At 41.6% G+C, this 27,641-nt stretch overlaps 3 pseudogenes; all 3 read right to left on the reverse strand.

Annotated features, from left to right (window-relative positions):
* Positions 1–10,306: 10,306 nt before the first annotated feature.
* On the reverse strand, positions 10,307–11,235 carry LOC134609444 (protein FAM118A-like; annotated as a pseudogene).
* Positions 11,236–11,312: 77 nt separating this feature from the next.
* On the reverse strand, positions 11,313–12,589 carry LOC134609445 (protein FAM118A-like; annotated as a pseudogene).
* Positions 12,590–18,157: 5,568 nt separating this feature from the next.
* Positions 18,158–20,707, reverse strand: LOC134609446 (protein FAM118A-like; annotated as a pseudogene).
* Between the last annotated feature and the right edge of the window lie 6,934 nt (positions 20,708–27,641).

A 27,641-nucleotide genomic window follows, 5' to 3' on the forward strand; every position in this document is an offset into this window, starting at 1 on the left:
ACGATAGAACACCAGCTTTCACTTTAGCCTTATCGCATTGTACCAACAGGAAAGCCGCTATGGCTCCGTTAGGCCTACCTCAGACTTCCCACACGCAACGCTAGCTCCTAATAATGGGTCGCCCTACTCCACTGGCCCTGGTTGCAACCCGCTACACTCCCCCCCCACCCCCCCCATACACTAATAAAAAAAATATATATATAAAAAAATAATATGTTAAAAACTAAATCTAAAATAAATATCGCCTAACCCTATAGCAGAGATCCTCACCTACAACTGCTCACGCTGAATCTATACCCCTCTTACTGCATCATTAGGAACAGGCGATGTGGGGGATGCCCAAGAACGGATAGGCAAGCGACTCGCCGTTGCCCCTGGGGGGGACATACGAGTAATCCATGGCCCATGGCCACCCCGCTATATCCCGCGCTCACTAGATGCTACCCCGCCTGACACCGGAGGCACGAAAACCAGGGACACCGTCACCAAAAGATTGGGCGTCCCCTTCTCCCCATGCTCGCAACCCCGCGCAGGGTCTCTCAGAGAGTAGGGCTTAGTGTATATGAAGCTAAACTGCATTAAGGTACATTCAAGCTGTTTATTTTATGCATGCCATGTTTTAAATGTTTTAAATGTTCTAATTGTTATATGTTTTATTCTCTGTGACGGTCCCTCCCCTCTAGACCTAGCGACAACTACATGGAAGACGGGACCCACCGACACACAAAGGGCAACAAGGACAGCTACCCGATCGACAACCCAAAGATACTGTACTAACTTCACTACGACCTGACGGCACTGACCTATGACACTTACGCCCTCGCATGAGGTAAGCCACAACAGGCCTTACGGAACCACCAGTGACACGGACCGACCACCACACACTAAGGTATACACACCACCAGCTTACATGCCTGCCGGCGACTCTGTTAGAGAGACCGCCAACCCCTGACGACACAACACCACCAGGGTAAGAATACCCACGGAGCGGCTAGACGCTCACCCCCATTCACTACTGGCCACACTATAAGCCCAGTAGCTCACCCCCCTGATTTTTTGTTTCCCTTCACCGACCCTTCCTCCCCGCCTTCCCCCTGCCCCTCACTTCTCCCCCCTTCGGGAACAGAGGGCTAGAGCCCCCCCATCTCTTTCTCTCTCCCCCCTCCCCTCAGCCCCACAGCCTTGGACCGCCCGGGCGCGGATCCCACGCCTACTTACACTCCACACCCAGCTACCGTTCAGGAGCACCACTAGCACGATGCCCACACACCTACGCTGCGTATCCATTAACGCAAAAGGCCTGAACTCACCCACCAAACGTCACAGCATACTCAGATGGGCACACAAACAAAATGTAGACATCCTGCTTATTCAAGAAACTCATTTCACAACCCAACGAGCCTTTCCCTTAACAAATAGATACTACACGAAAAGCTATATGGCTCCCTCCCCGGACTCCAAAACAAAAGGAGTTGCCATTCTACTAAAAGCCAACTGCCCCCTCTCTGATATAGTATGCAACAGGGACCCGCAGGGACGCTACGTCACGATACAAGGGAGGGTGGGCACCACGGCCTATGCCTTCTCCTCAGTCTACGCACCTACAATACCAGATACATCATTTTGGCAACAATTGACAACACACTTCAACACCTACTCTACTGCACGCCTCATCATAGGAGGAGACTGCAATGCAGTCCATACTCCGGCCATTGACAGGACGCATCCCCATACCACGCGCACCCACCCATCGCAGAATGACGCTCTATTCTACCAATTCTTAGCATCACAAAACCTGATTGACATATGGAGAGCGCAACACCCAACGACCAGAGATTATACATTTTACTCCCACCCACACGGTACGTACTCCCGTATAGACCACTTCCTAGTGACCCCTAGCCTAGTACCCCAGGTCACCAAATCAGAAATAGGCTCCATATTATGGTCAGACCATGCAGAGATCGCTATCACCTTAACCCTGCCGACCATCCATACACATTGGACATGGAGGCTAAACCCACTCCTCTTACACGACGACCTAATCAAAGATAAAATCACCAAAGAGTTGAAGGACTACTTCGACCTCAACACACAGGCAGACACCGCACCCGCGACAATATGGGCCGCACACAAAACGGTCATCAGGGGCACCCTCATCAGCTTAGCATCACATAAGAAAAAACGCTCACAACAGCAAATCACAGACATGATGACGGAGCTCCGTCGCCTAGAAACCCTACACAAAAAGAACCCACACCTCACTACGCTAACTAAACTAACAGCGCTTCGGGACTTACTCAAAAGCCTCACGCAAAAAGACACCGCTAAAGCCTTGATGTGGCTAAAACGCACTTTCTATGAAAAAGGGAACAAGGCGGACACAATGCTGGCCCGCCGCCTCAAGAAACGGATTGAAGCCAAACGGATCTCAGCTATACGCACCACAGAAGGCGATACAAGCAATTGTCCGACACACATAGGCCGTATCTTCCAAGAATACTACACTGACCTCTACAACCACTCCCGACTTTCCCAGAACAACCTAGACTCCTTACACGCCCGTATAGATAAATTCCTGAATAACGTGTCCCTGCCCGCGATGACCCAGGAGGCAAAGACCTCAATGGGGCAAGACGTGACGGTAGAAGAGATGGCGTCAGCCCTTGGCTCCTTCAAGCCCAACAAGAGCCCGGGCCCAGATGGCTACTCTGCCTTATATTATAAGGAATTTAGCCCACTTCTGCTCCCCCACCTGTGCAGGGTATTTAACGCTACACTACGGGGAGAAACCCTCCCACCGGACATGACTAGCGCGAATATCTGTCTCCTGCCCAAACCCGGAAAGGACCACCTAGAGCCCTCTCACTACAGGCCGATATCTCTACTTAACGTAGACCTTAAACTCATGACTAAGGTCATGGCAAATAGGCTGAACCCGTACCTAGGATCCCTCGTCCACCCAGATCAGGTGGGATTTATCCCCCATAGACAGGCTGCGGACAACACCCGACGAGCAGTGGACCTTATATGGCTCGCTAACCATAGACAGATCCCAACTGCGGTAATATCGCTCGACGCCGAAAAGGCCTTTGACCGCCTAACATGGCCATTTTTACACCATACCCTAACACACATAGGATTACCGCCGGAATTCACCTTATTCTTGCAGGCGGTATACCACGACCCTCAAGGAGCACTCCTACTACCCCACATACCGCCCCCGCCCTCTCCCATCACCAACAGCACGCGTCAGGGATGCCCTCTGTCTCCCCTGCTATTTGCCCTCTCCCTGGAACCCTTACTCCAGGCGGTGCGAGCCAGCGGGGAGGTGGAAGGGATCACGGTAAGGGGGGAGACATTCAAGATCTCAGCGTACGCCGACGATATCCTCCTGACTCTAACCAACCAGATGGGGCACGACAGAGGCCACGCACAGCCCTTCATAAACGACAGGAGGTAGACAGACCCGACATTAGGATCTACTGCAGGACTGCCCTCAGTACGAGTCCCCAACCCCCGCACCACTCACCGCCATCTGGGCGACCAACCAAGCAAGCCCAAGGACGCAACCTAAAACAAACCATTCCCGACGGATACGACAGATAGGAACCAAGCAGCGTCCCCGACGGGACTAGGCATTCTAACCCCAGCTGGACTCACGACCCGACCTGACCCCCACCCCCCCTAACCTAAAGGTAACCTCCCACCACGACGATACTGGTATATACCGTTATTGGCTCACAACCGAGCGAGAAAGAACGCATTGACTTATGACTACCAATCAATGCCGATATACCACTGTATACCATTGTTTTACAATACTCATATGCGTACCCTGCGATGGTACAAATCTGAACGGATGCAAATGTTATACCCCCACCCCAACCCTTCCCCTCTTTTTTGTTCTGTACCCCCTCTCCCGAATATTGATATGTTTATCTACATACACAAAAATCCGATAAATAAAGAATGATTTAAAAAAAAAAAAAATCCTCTGTGTCACCCTCTTGTGCTCAGCACTCAGAGTGTCATTGCTGTGTGCTTAGCTCTGATTTTTACACTGCAGTCACTCTGTGTCACAATTACAGCAGCCTCATCTTTGTGAGATTTGCAAAACTCCATATATGGCAACAAGTTAGCTTCAACTTCAGCTGCCTTACTGCTGCTGAGTTATATTGTAAAACCTCACTATTTATTTATTTTATTCTGCATTATATATTTTTTATTTATTTTTTGAAAGTGGCAAATGGCAATTATGTTATACAACACTAGACGTCTGATGGTATTTAAACATATCAAGGAAAGAGAGGAAGAAAAAAGACACATCTAATTATCAACAGTCTTTCTTTTTTATTTTTAACCCCTTAAGGACAGAGCTTCAGAAGCTTGTCTTTCACTTAATGACAACAGCATTTTTTGCTATTTGCGTTCAACTGCAATTTGCATTTTACTAATTTATTGCACCGACACATATTATATACCGTTTTTTAAAGGACAGAACGGGCTTTAATTTTTTATAACACACACACACACATATATATATATATATATATATATATATATATATATATATATATATATATAAATGCTTATTTATTATAAAAAAAATACAGAAATATGCAAAAAAATTAATTTTTGTGTGTTCTTTTTTACAGTTTTTGCAATAATAATGTGTACATAATTAGTGCAGGTTAAGGAAAGTAATTAAAAATAAATTCATTTAGTTGTTCTGAGATTTTAAGTTTGTTTTGGTAGTTACAGGTCACAAAGCACAAGGAGTAAAATAAACTTTTAATGTGAAACAATTTTAGAATTTGGTATGTTTGTCTTGTAAGCTTAATAGCGATAAAAGAAAACAAAATTGCCACACAAAAGTATATATTTATATAAAGTAGACATCACAGGCTATTTACCTAAGGTTGTTTTGACACTTTCTACGTAGCCATTTCACCGCCAACCTCTGCTAAATATTGGAGTAAAATTTAGTTTTTTGGGGGTTTTTGGCACGCAAACTTATAACAAAGAACTTCTCATGTGTATTTTGTAAAGTTGGTGTGTGCTATTCCTGTACACAGTTTTATTTTGTGTTCAGTTACATCTGCTGAGTAAAATGACATCCCCATTGTATGTCTTTGGCACTATTTCGTGAAGCTACAGTGCCATATAGGAGACCTGTCCTTTTCAGTATTCACAGTAGAATTTTGAGAGACGGATTTAATGAGCCTATGCTTCCATTTGGGCTTTTATAGTAGTTTGACTGTTAAAAAAAAAAAACACAAAGGCCTACCATTTGTAAAAGTAGACACTCCAGGGTATCTCATAAGGTGCATATTGTGCCTTAACATGCCCCCATTTTTTCACCAATAGATGCCAAAGTATGTGGTATAAAATAATTGTGTGTATTTTTTACATATGGATTGCATTTTTACTGGGCATTTTGTATATTTCACATGTGCCACTAAGTTCAAACCCCCCAAATTATGCTCAGCTAAGTCTTCTGAGTAAAATGACACCCCCATTGTATGTCTTTGGCACTATTTCGTGAAGCTACAGTGCCATATAGGAGACCTGTCCTTTTCAGTACTCACAGTAGAATTTTGAGAGACGGATTTAATGAGCCTATGCTTCCATTTGGGGTATTATACCAGTTTGACTGTTCAAAAAACCCCACAAAGGCCTACCATTTGTATAAGTAGACACTCCAGGGTATCTCATAAGGTGCATATTGTGCCTTAACATGCCCCCATTTTTTCACCAATAGATGCCAAAGTATGTGGTAAAAAATAATTGTGTGCGTTTTTTACATATGGATTGCATTTGTGCTGGGTATTTTGTATATTTCACATGTGCCACTAAGTTCATACCCCCCAAATTATGTTCAGCTAAGTCTTCTGAGTAAAATGACACCCCCATTGTATGTCTTTGGCACTATTTCGTGAAGCTACAGTGCCATATAGAAGACCAAGCCATATCAGTTTTTACCGAACTTTGAATTTTGACGCTGGGCCTATGTGCAATTTCCAAGCATCTTAGCAGGTTTTAAATTCAAACTATCCCAAAAAGGCCTACCATTTCTTAAAGTAGACACCCCAGGGTATTTCAAAAGGTATATTCTAAACCTTAGTGTAGGATCATTTTTTTGGTTAGTTTGTACCAAGTCTCGTTGCAATTAGCATTTTTGTCCGCCTTTTTGACACACACTTGGAGATGTTACTGGATATTTTGCTATCCTTATGTGTGCTACGGCAGTATAACACCTAATATGTTGCTCAGCTATGTCATTTTAGTGCAACGATACCCACATGTGTACCTTTTTCATGGTTATGTAGATGTTGAAGGGGCACATTGGAGACCATGTCATATGAGTTTTAACCAAACTTTGAATTTTGACGCTGGGCCTATGTGCAATTTCCAAGCATCTTAGCAGGTTTTAAATTCAAACTACCCCACAAAGGCCTACCATTTCTTAAAGTAGACACCCCGGGGTATTTCAAAAGGTATACCGTATATACTCGAGTATAAGCCGACCCGAATATAAGCCAACGCCCCTAATTTTACCCCAAAAAACTGGGAAAACTTATTGACTCGAGTATAAGACTAGGGTGGGAAATGCAGCAGCTACTGGTAAATTTCTAAATAAAATTAGATCCTAAAAAAATTATATTAATTGAATATTTATTTCCAGTGTGTGTATATAATGAATGCAGTGTGTGTGTATGAATGCAGTGTGTGTATGAGTGCAGCGTGTGTGTATGAGTGCAGCGTGTGTATGAATGCAGTGTGTGTGTGTATGAGTGCAGTGTGTGTGTGTATGAATGCAGTGTGTGTGTATGAATGCAGTGTGTGTATGAGTGCAGTGTGTGTATATGAGTGCAGCGTGTGTATGAGTGCAGCGTGTGTATGAGTGCAGCGTGTGTATGAATGCAGTGTGTGTGTGTATGAGTGCAGTGTGTGTGTGTATGAATGCAGTGTGTGTGTATGAATGCAGTGTGTGTATGAGTGCAGTGTGTGTGTATATGAGTGCAGCGTGTGTATGAGTGCAGCGTGTGTATGAGTGCAGTGTGTGTATGAATGCAGTGTGTGTGTATGAGTGCAGTGTGTGTGTATGAATGCAGTGTGTATGAATGCAGTGTGTGTGTATGAGTGCAGTGTGTGTGTATGAGTGCAGTGTGTGTATGAATGCAGTGTGTGTGTATATGAGTGCAGTGTGTGTATGAATGCAGTGTGTGTATGAATGCAGTGTGTATGAGTGCAGTGTGTATGAATTCCGGGTTGTGTGTGTGTATGAGTGCAGTGTGTATGAATGCAGTGTGTGTGTGTATGAGTGCAGTGTGTGTGTGTGTGAGTGCAGTGTGTATGAGTGCAGTGTGTGTGTGTGTGTGTGTATGTGTGTGTTGCAGAGCCTTAGGGGGGGCAATTTTATTATTATTTTTACATTATTTTAATATTTTTTTTTCATTATTTTTTTTTATTTACTTATTATTTATTTTAAATTATTTTCATATTTTTTTATTATTATTTATTATTTGTAATGTTATTTTTTTTTTTTCATTATTATTTTATTATTAATTTATTTTTGTTTCGTCCCCCTTCCCTGCTTGCTAGCTGGCCAGGGAGGGGGGCTCCTTCCCTGGTGGTCCAGTGGGGTTGGTAGCTCCCTCTGTCAGCTCACACTGTAAGTCTCGCGAGAGCCGCGGCTCTCGCGAGATTTACACTGGGAGCTGACCGAGGTGCTGAACGGACGGCGCGGAGGAGGAGAGAGCTGACAGGAGCTGCAGGAGAGGTAAGTAACATCTCTGCAGTCCCCACAGCCCCAGTCTGTATTATAGCAATGCAAATTGCCATAATACAGACTATTGACTCGAGTATAAGCCGAGTTGGGGTTTTTCAGCACAAAAAATGTGCTGAAAAACTCGGCTTATACTCAAGTATATACGGTATTCTAAACCTTAGTGTAGGATAATTTTTTGTTAGTTTGTACCAAGTCTAGTTGCAATTAGCATTTTTGTCTGCCTTTTTGACACACACTTGGAGATGTTACTGTATATTTTGCTATCCTTATGTGTGCTACGGCAGTATAACACCTAATATGTTGCTCAGCTATGTCATTTTAGTGCAACGATACCCACATGTGTACCTTTTTCATGGTTATGTGGATGTTGAAGGGGCACATTGGAGACCAAGTCATATGAGTTTTTACCAAACTTTGAATTTTGACGCTGGGCCTATGTGCAATTTCCAAGCATCTTAGCAGGTTTTAAATTCAAACTACCCCACAAGGCCTACCATTTCTTAAAGTAGACACCCTGGGGTATTTCAAAAGGTATATTCTAAACCTTAGTGTAGGATCATTTTTTTTGTTAGTTTGTACCAAGTCTAGTTGCAATTAGCATTTTTTCTGCCTTTTTGACACACACTTGGAGATGTTACTGTATATTTTGCTATCCTTATATGTGCTACGGCAGTATAACACCTAATATGTTGCTCAGCTATGTCATCTTAGTGCAATTATACCCCCATATACAGAATAGTTGGGGTAAACTTATCCGGGGGTAGTACACAGTCATCTGCGTCCCGGGCAAAGCTGTCATGGATTCCGAAATCAAAACACAGACAGACCACAAAGAGAGAGAACACAGAGAGAGAAACTCGTAATACCGGTCCTTAGAATGGCCGGGCTATACAAGCAGAGAATTGTCAAGGTACAAGCCGAGGTCAAAGGAGTAAAGAGAAACGGAACAACGATAGGACAAGCCGAGGTCAAGGATCAGAGAAGACAGGATAAACGGGAGACAAAGCCAAGATTCGGTAACCAATCAGACAGATGACTAAAAATCACACCCCAAAACTGGTCTACTTATTCGGCCTGGGTGTGAAAATTTTTAAAACAATGGCCAATACATAGGCCGGGCTGAGAGGGGCAATCAGGGCAGTAATAGCTGGTCTCAACTCTTACGCCCCTCTTGTAACACACCCTGCACCTTTTCGGGGGGTTTTGTTTTTTAGGGGTTGGTGGAATCTTAAAGCAGAAGTGACCTGCCTCCATTCTTCTGCTAGGCTCCACTGATGGTCTCCTTGTGTGGCATTCTAGCTGCTTAGAAATTAGCTCATACTGGAAAGAAAGAAAAGTGCTTTTCAGCCCAGCATTTGCCTTTTTAAAAATGGCAAAGGCATTGTGGATTGCCATCTGCATCAGGTATATTGGGTTACAAAAAAATTAACCCTTGAAAGTAAAAAAAAAAAAATAGATCACAGTAAAGTACTGTGACCTATATATTGATCACTGCTAGCAGTGATCAAGCAGCAGGGAAAGGGTTGATTTTTTTTAACTACAGGGAAAGGAATTTTATACTTTATAAGTACTTAGCAATAACGCAGGGACACAATGTTGCACCGATGCCTCTCTCTCCACTTCACAAACCCACACGAGGTGGAGGGAGGCGGATCAGATATCCCAGCAGCATTGTGACCGCTGTGACTGGCTGTCACAGCGATCACATGGGCTGGGATGTCGGGATTTGCTGTTGCTGGTCTGCCCCTGACTCGGAGGGACCCAGCAACAGCGTTAACCCCGCGATCGGCAGTATTCGAGGTCCGTCACTCGTCATTAACGCTTTCCCCTGAGTGACGGACCTCGTCCGTCACTCGTCATTAAGGGGTTAAAGCAATTTATCTCACTTCATAGTTTAACAGACATCATAGCGTTCATTGATCACATGATCCTACCTTTCCCCATCTCCGCCTACTTTTACATCTCTGCATTGTTATCACCCCTCCTTCAGTTTTATATGTTTACCCCTCATTACATCTCTACCAGATACCCAGACTCTTGCCGTATGATTATGGTCCCTGGGAGATTTTGCCAGTTAGAAACACTATTTGGACTTATTGGTGTTTTAAAAGACTGTTCAGGCCCTTTAAATGGTACTGGCACAGTTCTGCAACTTCCAATAACTGTCATTTTGTTTTCCTCTGAGAAGGAGTTGTTTTGCTGCATGAGTGCTGTTGCTTTTGTGTGCTCATTAAACAGACCTGCTTGACCCTTTCTTGAAGCCTAGGCTCATGCTTGGGGGATGGGATAAGTCTGCAGTGCTGATGGTGTCGGTTGGAGTGCTTGGAGTCCTCAGCAAACACTAGGAGCATCGATTGACGGAGGTACTCGGTCGGAGTGCCAGCAGGTCCGTCAAAACTCGTAATCACATTCATTACGTTTGGTATAAAATGACACTTTGGTTGGACACAGTTATTTAAGAATTCAGAAGCCCTTTATTGATTTAGTAATAAGTGTCCAGATTCTCTTATTTTAGGACTTTAACTTAGCTGCTTTCCCACTTCCTGTGTTTTCTTCAAGCTTCCCCTTTTGGGGAGTTGGTGAGGTGTTAGCAACTGGCTCACAGATTATTTCAATTTGCCCATGTGCGATATATTCATCCCTCTGTCTGCCTATGAGTGCAGACAACCCTTTCATATATGTTGGAAGAAAGTTAGTGAATTACTCTCTATATGATATAAGTTTGTTGCCAATAAGCAGCATATCAGCCTGAAGCTTATGGAAGGTTTCTGTATTCTCCTTACATACTAGCATATAATGTTCCATACTGACTTTATTCTGCACAGTGTAGAAGAAAATAGATTGGACTATTGGATCCCATAGAGTCTCTCCACAGCCAAGAAAAACAAAAGATTTTTTTGCAGTACAAGTTCTGAAGCACATCCAGCAGTTTAGAGTCCTGTGCAACATCTTTATTTCCACCGGTTCGTGGTGACAGTTTCCTGATCAGATCATTCGCGACAACTTATAAATCTTGCTCAAGCTGCACCATCGCCCCTTTGTCCATTAGACTAATGATAGACTCGAGAACGGTGGGGTTCTGAAATGTGACTTTCTAGCTCATCAAATACTTCCATTAGGCAATCTTGGAAAAATCTGGGTTTGATGTCACCGGTTCGTGGTGACAGTTTCCTGATCAGATCATTTGCGACAACTTGTAAGTCTTGCTCAAGCTGCACTCTTTTTCTGAATTCCACAACGTCCCTAGGGTGCAATACCTCAAACTGGTCTGCAACATCTATCACACCTTCAATGCAACACTGCCATGAGCGGAGCACAGGGACATCTGGGGCTACAGCCGCGCTCACCCCGGTTCCAAGCACTAGTACCAGGTCACTGGCATTCTTCTTTGTAAGGGTTTTTAAAACCTTCCTGTACCTGAGGTCAAAGTTATTGGTGCTTTCCTACTTCCTGTGTTTTCTTCAGGCTTTTTTGGGGGGGGAGTTGGTGATGTGTTAGCAACTGGTTCACGGATCATTTAAATTTCTGCATGTGCGATATCTTCATCCCTCTGTTTGCCTATGAGTGCAGACAACCCTTTCATATATGTTTTAAAGTTAGTGAATAACTCTCCATATGATATAAGTTTGATGCCAATAAGCAGCATATCAGCCTGAAGCTTATGGAAGGTTTCTGCATTCTCCTTACATACTAGCATGTAATGTTCCATACTGACTTTATTCTGTAAAGAGTAGAAGAAAAGAGCTTGGAATATCGGATCCCACAGCCAAGAAATAGAGCTTGGAATATCGGATCTCCACAGCCAAGAAAAACAAAATATTTTTTGCAATACAAGTTCTGAAGCTCATTCAGCAGTAATCAGAGTCCTGTGCAACATCTTTATTTCCACATGGATCCAGAATCATGGCACAGATATCCGTGTACAATCCGTTGATATGCAAAGCACCATACTTGATGCGGCTTTGTATCCACTGCAAAACCTTCACATTATCATTCAGGTTTATCGATTCCATGGGTTTGCCCATCTTCTGCCCAGATAGCTCCAGCAGGTTATCATAGTTTGTAGTGAGCACCATCGTCCATTTGTCCATTAGACTAATGATAGACTCAAGAACAGTGGGGTTCTGAATATGACTTTCTAGCTCATCAAATACTTCCATTAGGCAATCTTGGAAAAATCTGGGTTTGATGTCACCGGTTCGTGGTGACAGTTTCCTGATCAGATAATTTGTGACAACTTGTAAGTCTTGCTCAAGCTGCACCCTTTTTCAGAATTTCACAACGTCCCCAGGGTGCAATACCTCAAACTGGTCTGCAACATCTATTACAGCTTCAATGCAACACTGCCATGAGCGGAGCGCAGGGACATCTGGGCCTACAGCCGCGCTCTCCCCGGTTCCAAGCACTAGTACCAGGTCACTGGCATTCTTCTTTGTAAGGGTTTTTAAAACCTTCTTGGACTGATGTCAATGTTGCAGTTAGCTTCAACTTCAGCTGCCTTACTGCTGCTGAGTGATATTGTAAAACCTCACTATTTATTTATTTTATTCTGCATTATATTTTTTTTTTTTGCAAGTGGCAAATGGCAATTATGTTATACAACACTAGACGTCTGATGGTATTTAAACATATCAAGGAAAGAGAGGAAGAAAAAAACGCACCCAATTATCATCGGTCTTTCTTTTTAAAAAAAAAAGCAATTTATCTCACTTCATAGTTGAACAGACATCAGAGCATTCATTGATCACATGTTCCTACCTTTTCCCCTCTCCGCCTACTTTTACATCTCTGCATTGTTATCAACCCTCCTTCAGTTTTATGTTTACCCCTCATTACATCTCTACCAGATACCCATAGGCGTGCGCACGGGGTGTGCCGGGTGTACCTGGGCTCACCCTAATTCCCACAGCAGGCCTATGGATTGAGACCGGCAGGGGAGATCTCAGGATCTCCCCTGTCGGCTCATGCAGAGCCGGCGCTATCCGAGTGCCAGCTCTGCTCTAAGCCTCCATGGGCCGGTGGGGAGATCAAAGATCTCCCTAACCGGCCCACAGCAGCATGGACGGAGGCAGGAGAGGACCAAGGAAGCTCTAGCCAGCAGCTCTGCCGGGTTCCTCTCGTAAGATCTGAGCATTGCCGCAGGCTAGAGTTCACTCTCCACTGGACCACCAGGGATGGCACATGGCAGCAAGGATCCCCCCTCCCTACATAAGGTAAGAAGGGAGGGGGGATATTTACTAATCTGCCCCCACCTTAACCCCCACAATACCTCCAAACATACTGCACACACACACATACAGCACGCTCACACACACATACAGCACCCTCACACACACAGCACCCTCACATACAGCACACTAACAGCACCCTCACAAACACACACACACCACCCTCACACACACAGCACACAACAGCACCCTCACACACAGCACACTAACCGCACCCTCACAAACACACAACACCCACACACAGCACACCAACAGCACCCTCACACATACATCACACTAACAGCACCCTCACACACAGCACACTTACACACACACAGCACCCTCACACAGCACACTAACAGCACACACACAACAGTGTATGTGTGTGTGTGTGTATGTATGTGTATATATATATATATATATATATATATACATACATACATACATACATACACATGCGGCGTGTGTTTGTGCTTTAGGGTGCACACCCTAATGCAATAGGCTGCGCACGCTTATGCAGATACCTATTGCCTTAATTGTTCACCCCCTATTTCCCCTTCCAGTTAAGAAAATACAAGACAAACCAAAACCAGACAAGCCAAATTAACACACTCACATACTCTTTTGCCACCACAGCCCCCCTCCAAGGCCAACTTTTTAAAAAATATTGGTACAAAGGAGTTATATGAGAGTTCCAGCTAGCTATATTACTTTTTTATGTACAGATTCCGGTTTGCCCATCTCCTATTGTATGGTTCCAGTGTTCTCCTAGAATTATAAATAAGATATTCCAAATCTATTTTATTCACAGTAACATACCACTCACAAATAGTGGGACCATCTGTGTGTTTCCGTTTAAAAAAAAGAAAAGAAAAGTTATTTAGTTAATAAGGGTAATCAGTAGAGAGTTTTTAAAGTTTTGGAATATTTTTTTTTGGTTAGCTTGATTTTTTTTTGTCTTATAACAAATCGACATATACAGGGTATGCACGTATCAATGTACAAAATGCTTTACGGTGATACACACATGCATAAAAAGAAAGATACAGTACATATCTAGAGTATAATGGTGTTGCATACCATCTTTGTCAGGTATATGAAATAGGGATCAGGTCGCATGACCTTAGTATCTATAGTTGGTAGATGTACTAGGTTGCGCATTTATCCCTTATGTATCATAATTTCCTAACTTTACTGTGGGTGTAGATACATAGATACATGGGCGTTGTGTAGTCGAAACACAGCATCACAAATCAGCCCCAATACATACAAGAAAAACTAAAGAAAATAGTTTACTGTGCACTACCCCAAATCCCTTTTATTTCAGGTTGGCTTCCCCTACCTCCCCAGGAATAGAGCATAGAAGTATAAGGTGAGACATTTTTCTTTATTTATGGGACAAAAAAGCACATTGCAAGTTCAATATAAGTGTATGGTTCTGTGATTTCTAGCCCAAAATGCTCCCAAGATACATTACCCAAGAAGAATAAGGAAAAAAACTAATTGCTGCATAGGCTGTGGGTCTAAAGCTCAGTCTTGCAAAAATATATGCTTTTCATGTATGGAAGAAGTGGCTGAGAGAAGTTATTCCAGGAAGTCTCCCTAGAAAAACACTAACATTTTGCATTTCTCAAGCTATCGCAGACTGACAATTTATTTCTATAAAAACAGCAAAGAGGAGGGGGGGTGGAGCCAGCTGCAATACTGTACAGACTCTTTCTGACAGAGTTCCGGGCTGACCGGGGAAATAAACCCCAAAAGCTGCTCCTTCCAGCACTGTGAATAATCATCAGGGTGCAGGGAAACACTTACAACATCGATGGGGAGAAAAAATAACAAATATAAGGCGGATAAACCACCGACTTCCACCGATATTGGCGAACTACTGCTGAGGCCGCAGAGTGCCGCGAGGCCTGTCATGGCTCTCCTCTCCGATGATCAATCTTACTCATCCAGTGAAGCCTTCCTTGCCGATGTAGGAGAGCTGGACTTTCTGACTAATAGATGGAGCGATAACTTGCCTGCAAAGCGTGTTGGGGACCAACTGGAAATGAAGGGTACTCTAAAGGCCCTCCTGGACGACCTCCGCTGCAACATAGCAGCAGCTATTAATTCCTTTAAGGAAGAGATCAGCAGAGTTTGGATGCGCTTACATGACACTAAAGTAACTATAACTGCCCACGAGGCACGTCTCACAAGCCTGGAACAGGAACTAATAGCGTTGTGGCACGAAAAGGACCAGGTATGGAGATGCGTGGCAGCGATGGAAAATCGCAGGAAATGTAAAAATGTCAAGGTACGTGGTATACTCTGGAGACCAAATTGGCGTGGCCGAAATTCCCCACTTGATGAGGCTATTCGCCCAGTTATTCTCAGCGAAAAAGGCAAAATTCATGGCCCTAGACAGGTGTTTCTGGCTCCGGTGTCTCAATCACACTCCATCAAGGTAAACAGGAATGTAATCATCTGATTTCAAAATGAGCAACACAGGCAAGCATTCCTGATGGGGACCCACATTACAAGCTCCTACAGAATCTAGCCTTTTAGGCTGAAATTCCTGGCACACCACTTTACCTTAAACCAGAGAAAACAGCGATGTATACTGCAGTCCCCGAGTCCGGAAGTTTTGGGGCTCCTGGGGCTATCCTAAACTTTGGTGTCTGTAGCCTATACGTGGAGGGAACGAGTCAGACGGCCCCTGTTGTGTTTCCACATATGGCTACCACAAAATGACTCTGTGACAAAGCTTCCGGGCTCCATTCCTCCCCCTGTGGACCAGTGGGGGTTATCCCGGTCCCCACTGGAAGGATCCAATTCAAATTGGACAGATGCTCATGCACTTACCCCTCGGATTCCCCTGCTTCACAGACAACATGGCTGCCTCATGGTATACTCTGGGCACAGCTGCACTGATAAAAAGCAAGCACCTGTAACAGCACTGACAACTAATGGCCACATTCATTACTGAACTATATTGCTGCACAAGCAACCAGTAGGGGAATATCAGCTGCCCAACATGAGCCATCATTCCCGATGACCAAGTCTGAACCCCACCTCTGCCTTCCTGGACATCGAACCCTGTGGGGACAATCCCCACACAACAGCCCAGATATGAGCGTACTGCCCTACCCAAGATCTCTGTTGCTCGCCCCTAGTTGAGCTGCAGCCAAGGGCACAGGATGCAGGCCTGAATAAAGCCCAGGGCCGGACTCACCAGTATGTCGGGACAATGCCACCTCTGAACCATGTCAGGTCAATGGCAAGAGTGAGCTAAGGACAGCACAACAGCATGACCTGTCAGCAAGCCTTCAATAGCAGTGTCATGGCCCTGTGCCCGGGGGGAAATCGGGGCTTACCCTACGAGACTCCAGTGGTTCTACTTGTTTTGTAACACTTGTTGATTTAATATATTTTTTTTATTTACTTTCATTTTCTTCTCACCTTGGGCACTAATTTTTCTTTTTGATAAGAATGTAGCATATATAATCTAGAAACCAGCTATAGATGCCTCACCTTAATTTTGACCCTTACCACTTGATAAACACCTGCAAAATAGCATACTTTATGTAACCCACAGTCTTATGATACACTCTTAAGTCTTAGCCAGTGCACCCCAGATCCATACTATTAATCACATCAGACCTTGCTAGCCTTCGTGTGCATCATGCTTGTTAAACTATTTTGCCTAGTCTAGATGTTCTACCCGGTTTAATAATGTAGCTCAGCAACTTGATACCTAACTAAAGAATTCTCTTCATTGTCAGCTTATTATGAGATGCCAGTCTAGCAAAAACTCCCTATACTAGAAAGATGTCCCTGACCTGTTTTTACTCTAATTTCTTCAATGCTATACACGCTATATTATGTTGTATTCTTGCAATGTAAGTTGTTGCTGTTGTGGAACTGCATGCTTGTTTTGCTATACACATGCCCAACAAAAATAAGAATTAAAAAAAAAATAGTAATAATTTTAAGACTTGTTTCAGTCTTGTATACTGTAAAGGACCCAAGAAAAGTTAACATTGTCTAGTGGCTTTACAGCATCTTATTTTAAATTTATTTTATGGCAAGCATCCATAGCAGTTTGCATCATTTTAGAGCATAAAATATCAAAACGAATGTGTTTTAAAAGCTGCCTACAATCCATTAAAATGGATTCTGAAAGCTGCATTTCCTTTGGGGTCCTCTTCCCTAGAAACATGTCACAGTTTTGTTCAGCCATAAGAAACGAAAAAAAATAAATGTCTTTAAATGTCCTCCCACCCTCCGTGCTGCATCTAGAGCCAGTTCCAGAGCCAGCAGCCAGAGATACAAAGTGAGTGTTAATGTATCAAAGTTATTGTATTCTTTATGTATTGAAGGCCTTTTGAATTCAAGGATGAAAAAGTGCACTCCTAGACATCTCGACACCGCAAGATAAATATAGGGCATAAGATGTAATAACAAATGTCATATTCTTTCTGAAAAGTCTTCCATGACAAGTGCCTTACAAACGCCATATTCTTTCCGAAAAGTCTTCCATGACACGTGTCTTACTATTGTTACAGAGAAGGAAACCTGAAGAACTGCATGCGGGGTTTGAATGTTTTGGGAAAAAGGGAACTCAAATGGAGAATGAAACACAAGGCCCATGCAACAAGAGAGCTAATTTATTTCTGAAGAACACATATCCTGACCAAATCTATCTATGAAAGCTATATAACACAGAAATATTTATATATGACACGGTGTACATGGGCATATTGTCAACTGAAAGGGTTTAAACCAAAGTGTGCCTTAGAAGTAAGCACCCATGTGACATGTTTTTCTTCCACATGTTACCCATTTATTCCATTGTATTTTTTATACGTAGAAGATAAATGTACAAAGCTGGAAATAAATGTCTTCCCGAGGTAGACAAGGCTCAGTGTTCTTTTTGCTCAGTAACCTGTAATGTCAGTGTATGGATATTTGTTTCTGAAAGTGGTTTATGTTATTCCCATAGAGATACAGAGCATAAACATTTGCCTCTACTCATCCAGTCCTCAAAAAATCTAAATAACTCGTAATCACATTCATTACGTTTGGTACAAAATAACACTTTGGTTGGACACAGTTATTTAAGAATTCAGAAGCCCTTTACTGATTTAGTAATAAGTGTCCGGTTTCTCTTATTTTAGGACTTTAACTTAGCTGCTTTCCCACTTCCTGTGTTTTCTTCAAGCTTCCCCTTTTGGGGAGTTGGTGAGGTGTTAGCAACTGGCTCACAGATTATTTCAATTTGCCCATGTGTGATATATTCATCCCTCTGTTTGCCTATGAGTGCAGACAACCCTTTCATATTTGTTGGAAAGTTAGTGAATGACTCTCTATATGATATAAGTTTGTTGCCAATAAGCAGCATATCAGCCTGAAGCTTATGGAAGGTTTCTGCATTCTCCTTACATACTAGCATATAATGTTCCATACTGACTTTATTCTGCACAGTGTAGAAGAAAAGAGATTGGAATATTGGATCCCATAGAGTCTCTCCACAGCCAAGAAAAACAAAAGATTTTTTGCAGTACAAGTTCTGAAGCACATCCAGCAGTTTAGAGTCCTGTGCAACATCTTTATTTCCACATGGATCCAGAATCATGGCACAGGGATCCGTGTATAATCCGTGGATATGCAAAACAATATACTTGATGCGGCTTTGTACCCACTGCAAAAACTTCACATTATCATTCAGGTTTATCGATTCCATGGGTTTGCCCATTTTCTGCCCATATAGCTCCAGCAGTTTATCATAGTTTGTAGTGAGCACCATCGCCCCTTTGTCCATTTGACTATTGATAGACTCGAGAACAGTGGGGCTCTGAATATGACTTTCTAGCTCATCAAATACTTCCATTAGGCAATTTTGGAAAAAAAAACTGGGTTTGATGTCACCGGTTCGTGGTGACAGTTTCCTGATCAGATCATTTGCGACAACTTATAAATCTTGCTCAAGCTGCACCCTTTTTCTGAATTCCACAACGTCCCCAGGGTGCAATACCTGAAACTGGTCTGCAACATCTATAACAGCTTCAATGCAACACTGCCATGAGCGGAGCGCAGGGACATCTGGGGCTACAGCCGCGCTCACCCCGGTTCCAAGCACCAGAACAGGTCACTGACATTCTTCTTAGTAAGGGTTTTTAAAACCTTCCTGTACCTGAGGTCAATGTTATTTCTAATGTCTTAATGTTTATTAGTAAATTTGTAGTCTCTTGTATTAGAAAACAATCATTATGTTCAGATATTGAGTAAAGTTAAATTTAAAAAATGCAGATCGCAAACTGTCTAGCTCAGAATGCAGCACAAAGCACCCATGTCTGAATTAGTCACACACTAAAAAATGTCTTATAGTGGAGCAAGTAATAATAGCTTCCATTATATATACATCTCCATTCATTATAAGGAGCCCAGGTACACATTACAGGTAGGTTACAGCCCTCCTACCTCCTTAAATCCTCTGTGTCACCCTCTTGTGCTCAGCACTCAGAGTGTCATTGCTGTGTGCTTAGCTCTGATTTATACCCTGCAGTCACTTTGTCACATTTGCAGCAGCCGCATCTTTGTGAAATTTGCAAAACTCCATATATGGCAACAAGTTAGCTTCAACTTCAGCTGCCTTTCTGCTGCTGAGTGATATTATAAAACCTCACTATTCATTTGTTTTATTCTGCATTATATAAAAAAAAATTGTAAGCCAAGGCAATTATGTTATACAACACTAGACGTCTGATGGTATTTAAACATATCAAGGAAAGAGAGGAAGAAAAAAAAAAAACACACCTATTATCATCAGTTTTTAAAAAAAATAAATGTATCTCACTTCAAAGTTTAACAGACATCAGAGTGTTCATTGATCACATGTTCCTACCGTTTCCCCTTTCCGCCTACTTTTACATCTCTGCATTATCACGCCTCCTTCAGTTTTATATGTTTACTCCTCATTACATCTCTACCAGCTACCTATTGCCTTAATTGTTCACCCCCTATTTCCCCTTCCAATTAAGACAATACAAGACAAACCAAAACCAGACAAGCCACACTAACACACTCACATACCCCTTTGCCACCACAGCCCCCCTCCATGGCCCAGGGACACCATGGTACAGAATATATTCAAACTTCATAAAAAATACCTTGGCACCAAGGAGGTATATGAGAGTTCCAGTTAGCTATATAACTTATTTGTGTACAGATTCCAGCTAGCTCATCTTCAATTGTATTGTTCTCCTAGAATTATAAATAAGATATTCCAAATCTCTTTTCTTCACAGCAACATACCACTCACAAACAGTAGGACAATCTTGGTGTTTCCATTGGAAAAAAAAAAAAGTTTTGGTATGGAATATATATATATATATATATAGATATATATATATATATTTTTTTTATTTATTTTGTTTGCTTTCTTTGTTTTACACATATAAATGAGAGGCAGCTCTGAACACTACTCAGGCAGCAAGTTCAGCTCCCAGCCTTTAATCAGCCAACAAATAAGCAAACATCGCACTGGATAGGACACAACTGACTGCAGTGTTTTGTGCTCTCACACCCTTTTGGGTGGACTTATATAGACGGCAAGGAATAAAGGAATAAGGGTGTTCAAATCTGATGAAGCCGGTGATTCGGCGAAACGCTTCATCTGACTCGACGGAGACATCATCACGCTAACGCTGCCTCCCAGAAGCATCCCGATTAAGTGTACAGCCAGCCTAGGAGTGTGAGCCCATGGCCGCACAGAAAGACGGATGAACTGTTATCACAGAGAGATCTGGTGATATTTTATTTTAATTCACTTGCTAATAAAGAAGTTGTCTATTCCTCTACATTGGCTGCAGGGGAATCCTATTTGAGTGATCACAGTTAGAGCAGACTTTTCTGCTCTCTGTTTGTGAGTTTTATTTCAATTCCCTTTGAAGTTTATTTGCACTGTCTTACAATATTACCCTATATATATATATATATATATGTTTTCTCTCTTTTATGTCCTCCCATTTGGATTATTAACTTCATCTATCCTTTCGTGTAAGTTGTTACTATGTTTGAGTTATTATGCACTAAATCACATTGAGTGTTTTTTTGCACTTGTTCAGTGCACTTGATATGCACAGGAGTCACTTTACTAGGGTAAAGCTGTATTTTGATCTACAGTTTCACTCTTTTTGTGTGTTATATATGTATTTCATCTTAAAGACACAGCACACCTTTTATATTGTATTTATACATGTATAAATGTACAAAATGTTTTACGGTGATACAGATGTGCATAAAAGAAGATACAGTATATATCTACAGTAAAAGGGTGTTATGATCATCTTTGTCAGATACAGGGATCAGGTTGCGTGACCTTAGTAAAACAAGAAAAAAAGAGTAAGCGCTAAATAACAAATGGGCAGCAACCCTATAAAGGAATCCCTCAAACACCCTTAAAGTATAACAAAAGAAGAAAAAATGAGAAATAAGGGCTGCACCAGAGAAACTTTATGGAAAACAATAATAAAAGATAGTACAAATAAAAAGAGTCGTATCTAAAATGCTCTTACTGGAGTCACAGAGTCTATATAGGTACCTATAGACTCTGTGACTCCAATAAGAGCATTTTAGATAAGACTGTTTTTATTTGGACTATCTGTTATTATTGTTTTACATAAAGTTTCTCTGGCGCAGCCCTTATTTCACATTTTTTCTTCTTGCGTGACCTTAGTATCTATGGATGGTAGCTGTACTGGGTTGCGCATTTATGCCTTATGTATCAAATTTCCTAACTTTAGTGTGGATGTAGATACGTAGATGCATGGGTGTTGTATAGTCGAACACACAACATCACACATTAGCCCCAATACATACAACAAAAACCAAAGAAAAGTTACCTGCACTACCCCAAATCCCTTTTATTTTAGATTGGTTTACCCTACCTCCCCAGGAATAGAGCATAGATGTATAAGGTGAGACATTTTTCTTTATTTATGGGGAAAAACGAGTGCATTGCAATTTCAGTCTAAGTGTATAGTTCTGTGCTTTTAGCCCAACATGCTCCCAAGATACAACACCCAAGAAGAATAAGGATAAATCGAACTGCTGCATAGGCTGTGTGTCTAAAGCCCCATCTTGCAAAAATCTATGATTTTCACGTATGAAAGAAGTGGCTGAGAGAAGTTCTTCCAGGAAGTTTCCCCAGAAAAACACTAAAATGTTGGATTCCTCAAGCTATCACAGAATGACAGCAAAGAGACCCGAACCAATGGATATGTCTAGCTAATTTAGCTCAGAACAAGAGGTCTTACAAGAATATTTACAATAACACAATATAGATAAAATAGGCGCAACCATAAATAATTAAAACAGAATGATAGAAAACTTTTGTGATATGCAGCACCCGCTGTAAACCTTGGTAATGAGGTACAAAAAGATAAAAGTGTAAAGTGCTGGTGCACAAAAGATATTTATAAAACCTTAAGTGTAATTACTGCTATATTGCACTTTACTTCCCATGGGTTGGTGAGCAGATGGTGGACATTTATTTTTTGCTGTTTAGCTTTTAATTCTACAATAAAGTATTTTTTTACCTGTCACCCGGGTCACCAGAGCATATATTGGATCACACGTACTCTAGGGACTGATCCTCCCTGAGCGCCATAGCTTTGAGTGGGGCTTACACCACTCCTAATTTGTGAGTTTTATCCTACTAGGGGTTTTTAGCTGTTTATGCATTTTAAATGACTTGATTACACTAGGAGTGCTTCTAATTTATCTCCTTTTTACAAATACCTACAGTGCATATTGCCCAGTGCATATTGTACAGAGTATAAGTATATGCATGTGTGTGATTGGTATAGGTGGCTGTCATATGGGATAACACCCACTTCACTTATGTGCAAGAAACAGCTATCTCTTACCAGAGTGATGCTCTAAAGTGCCTAAGTAGTAGAAGCAGCTCACCACAAAAAGTAAAAGAAAATGGTATAGGCTATATACCAACAAGTGGAGCGCTATTACAATATGGATAGTAAAGGGGTACACTCACCCCATTCAGTACAGTGACAATCTGGAAGTATACGCTTGAGTATGCATACAAAGGGAAATAAAAGGAAAAACAATATATAGTGCAGATGGTTTTCAAATGGAAATGAGTGATAGTAGAAAGTTATTAAACCACTCACATGGACTGTAGCCTATATGGTATTGGCTCCGTAAATAAATCCTTTTTGCTTTTTGGGCAGCAACACACCCCTTGTCCCGAATGTTATTCCTCCAGGGATATTAAACAAGAAAGAGACAAACCAGCTGAGTAGTACTGTATGAAGACATAAATATAGTCTTGGTGGTAATGGTTATGCTCACCTTTAACAGAGCCCTGGATTCCCAGCTCTGTGGTTGATTGACAGTGTGCTGCTTTTGTTGGGATAGCACTCCCCAAATGTGGTTCCTGATGGCTAAAAAAGACTCGTAGGACTAATAAGTGTAAAATATTAAAAATAATTTATTAGTAATAAATTAAAACAGAAATATTACTTCTTCTATAAAATAAAAAAAGTCTAAATAAAAAAAGTCCAAATGTAAAGTCCAAAATTCAGCTAAACGCGTTTCACTCTATGGGCTTCCACTTATGTAAGCACTTTAAGATATCAATTAACACTTAAGATTTTATAAATATCTTTTGCGCACCAGCACTTTACACTTTTACAAGAATATTTGTCAGAAGAAGAAATGGAAATAATCTATTGTCCTCAGATCAGTTGAGAAACTGATAGTGGCAGCAAGGGAGACTCTCAAAATACCGGAAGAACAGGTGGAAGCCTCTGACAATTTTTGAGGACCTAAAAATCCAACAAACCATTGTTTTCGCTACATGGTACAATCATGGACTTAATTATCAATGAATGGTCCAAATCAGAAAAAAGATTGTCCCTACAGGCTAAATTGCCAAGAGCCTTTTGTGAGCCACTAGAAGAGCCTTATGGCTATATTTGTGGGGTGTAGATTAGGTTTCTAAAGAAAGCCTATGTGCCATACCCTTTCAAGAGAATAAATATTTAGAGAAAATATTGGATGAGACAATCCAAAAAGCAGCAGAAGGTAAAAATTAGTTGTTATGCCAAGACTGAAAATGTCCTCCTTCTTCCTCAAAGCATTATAGGCGCAACAGGGATTGCTCCTTTCATCAGATCAAAATATATGGACTAAAAGAGGGTACACCAGATTTGTGTCTTGGACATCCTCTCAAGCCCTGCTTCAAAATCCCTACGATGTAGAGGCCAGAGAAACTAATCAAAAGCTTTATGAAGGTGATCAATTTAAGAGACTTAAATTCTTTAGTAAAATACAGACATTTCAAGATGGAAGGAATCCATTTCTTTTACAAACAATTGGTTGGAGAAGATAGATCTTAAAACGGCTACTTGACAATTCCTATTCACGGAAACTGTCAGGAAAAGTCTACAATACCTATGAAATGGACAAAAGTGGTGTTTGATTGCCTTCCTGTTTTACTGTCACCAGCCCCATGGTGTTTAATCAAACTGATTAAACCTATCATTTTCTTTCTCTGCAGCAGAGTTATTCTATTAATAATTAATCTAGATGACCTCCTGCTTATGTCTCAAGACAGGGATTCCCTTTTATCTCATATTCAATTAAAGGGACACTCCAGGCACCCAGACCACTTCTGCCCATTGGAGTGGTCTGGGTGCTAACTCCCACTACTCTTAACCCTGCAACTGTAATTATTGCAGTTTTTTATAAACTGCAACAATTACATTACAGGGTTAACTCCACCTCTAGTGGCTGTCTAGAGGGCACTTCCACTAGAGGGCACTTCCTGATTCATAGCAAAGATTTTCTTTGCTAGAGCGGCGCTGGACGTCCTCACGCTGTGTGAGGACCTCCAGCGTCGCTCAATTCCCCTTAGGAAAGCATTGAAAATCTTTTTCAATGCTTTCCTATGGGGAGACCTAATGCGCGTTCGCGGCATTGCTGCGCATGCGCATTAGGTTTCCTCAGCCAGCGGGCGGGATCAGTCTCGCCCACCGGCTGACGTGATTACTGGGAGGAGCAACGTCGACCCGAAACCACCGCCGAGGGACATTGGCAGGGTCTCAGGTAAGTGACCTAAAGGGGTTTTAACCCCTTCAGCTACCTGGGATGGGAGGTGGGAGGGAGAGGGTACCTGCAGTGCCAGGAAAATGGATTGTTTTCCTGGCACTGGAGTTTTCCTTTAACTTTAGATCTCATTTCCAACCAAGAATTCTTGATAAATCTGGAGAAATCAAAGAATGGAAATCTTAGACTATTGAATAGATTCAATAGTATTAAAAATTGTATTTGCTGTTCATTAGTTTGTCAAACGCTTACAGTCAGACAACTTGTTAAAATCATTGTAATTCTCTCATCTTTAATTCAGGTCATTTTTATAGGCCTACTTTACTACAGGACCATGCAACATCTAAATATACAACATCTTCTTGATCTAACTCCTCTAGATTGCAATGCAAAAGAAGATCTAGAGCAGAGCAATTGTCAGTATAGAACCAGATTTAATAAGCGAATCAGATGCCAACAATCATTGCTGCAGAGCATGATGAGGTAATATATCAACAGGCAGAAGATGGTCCTCTCAGGCACTGAATCTACACATCAATTATAAGGAACTTTTACCACTACATTTTGCAATAAAAAGTTTCACAAAGCAGATTGTGGCATCCTTCTAAGAATGGACAACATCTCTACAGTTCACTATGTCAGCCACTTAGGTGAAACACATTCACTAACTCTTGTGAATCTAGCAAAAACATTTTGTACATTTAGCTTGAACAAAGCATAACTGTGCAAGAGGATTACATTCCTGGTTTCAACAACATAACTGCAGACTGGAATTCCAGATACCCAGCAACTAGCAACAAAATAGAGAGATATTTGCTCATCTTTCAAAACTTTTGGGTCCTCTAGCCATAGATCTTTTTATTTATAACATTGTTGTCGACTGTATTTAGTCAAATTCGTATACTTGAAAACTTGAGTGGTGTTTATTTCAACAGTTGAAATTGACTAATTTCATTAAATTTTTCCCCTCAATGTGACTCTGAGGTAAAGTATGAATATTTTCATGGACTCCGTTTCCTTTCCATATACCTGGTTATTGTTGCATGAAAGGTTTTTATCATTGATATATATTGGAAGTCTTGTGTTTTAGACTCTTTCTAATATTATATGAATAGTAGGCTCCTTTTAGTTGCAAACTAAGAGAACTTTGGAATGTTGTCATGATATGTTATAACCTGTCTTGTAACTTGATTGGCTAATTGATGTAATTTTATGATATTTTTAAACCCGTTTCCATTCATTTTGTTAATTATTTTTTTCTGCTATACTTAATTACAGTAATATAAATGCATCATACTTCAATCAAAGAATTTAATAAAATCATTACTTTACGGCATGTTTTAGCAAAATCAATCAATTATTCCTTGCTGGCCAAGGAAATCTTGCTTCCCTCTTTTAATGAGATTGAACCTAGATGGTCATTGGATGTTTCCCCTATCTTGTAATCTTCTCAGTCAGGGACCAGCAGTGCACCCATCCCCACAAATTCTCAACCTTATGGCTTAGCTTTTGAAAAATATTCCCTAAAAAAGTGTGGTTTTAATGGGCAGTAGGAGATACCCTAATAAAAACACAGAAAACCATTCACTTCTTTCTGCTACAAAAATATATTAAATGTCCTAAAAGATTGGTCTGAAAGGAATCAAAGAAATGTAAATTCTCCCTAGTGCAGTGATATCCTATAATTCCTACAAGGAGCTCTCAGTCAGTGCTCCCTTAACGGTACACTAAAGGGTCATGAACACAAACATGTATTCCTGACTCTATTGTGTCAAAAACACCATCTAACCCCCCTGCCTCCCACTCGCTCCCCTAAATATAGTAAAATCTCATTTTTATTTCAGTTTGCTGCTGCTGGCTCTGCTCCTGGTCAGGGGCAAAGCCAGTAAAAAACAAAACACAGTCCTGGCCAATCTGCATCTCATCATAAGATGCATTAAATCAATGCATCTCTCTGAGAAAAATTAAGGGTTCGTCAGGAAGCACATCTAGAAACCATATGAAGCGTGGCCAGTGGAAGTATTCCTAGGCTCTAATGTAAACACAAAGGGCATGATTATACTGACCAGAACAAATACAATAAGCTGTAGTTGTTCGGGTGACTATAGTGTCCTTTTCAATTCTAAGTATTGGGATTGTCAGCTCTCACAACCTTTGGGCCTTGCATCCAGTTATAGCCGGATTCATACAGGCTGTGCTTCATATTTGACCACCTTTGAAGCATGTGTCTCCTACCTGGGACTTACCATTAGTCCCCACAGACCTTACTAACACACCTTTTGAACATTTAGAAGAGATTCCAGAGTTTTTGTTGACCTTAAAGACTGTTTTTCTGGTGGCCATTGCTTCAGCAAAGCTAATTTTTGAGTTACATGCTCTGTCATCAGAAGAACCTCACACAGTCTTATATCAGGACAGAGCAATTCTTCATCCTTCCCCAGAATTTCTGCCAAAGGTTGTATCTAGGTTCCATATTCTTCAGGATTTAAGCATTCCTTTCCTCTTTCCCTCTGCTACCTCTCCTG

This window comes from Pelobates fuscus, chromosome 4 (genome assembly GCF_036172605.1).
Source record: "Pelobates fuscus isolate aPelFus1 chromosome 4, aPelFus1.pri, whole genome shotgun sequence".
Classification (NCBI taxonomy): Eukaryota; Metazoa; Chordata; class Amphibia; order Anura; family Pelobatidae; genus Pelobates; species Pelobates fuscus.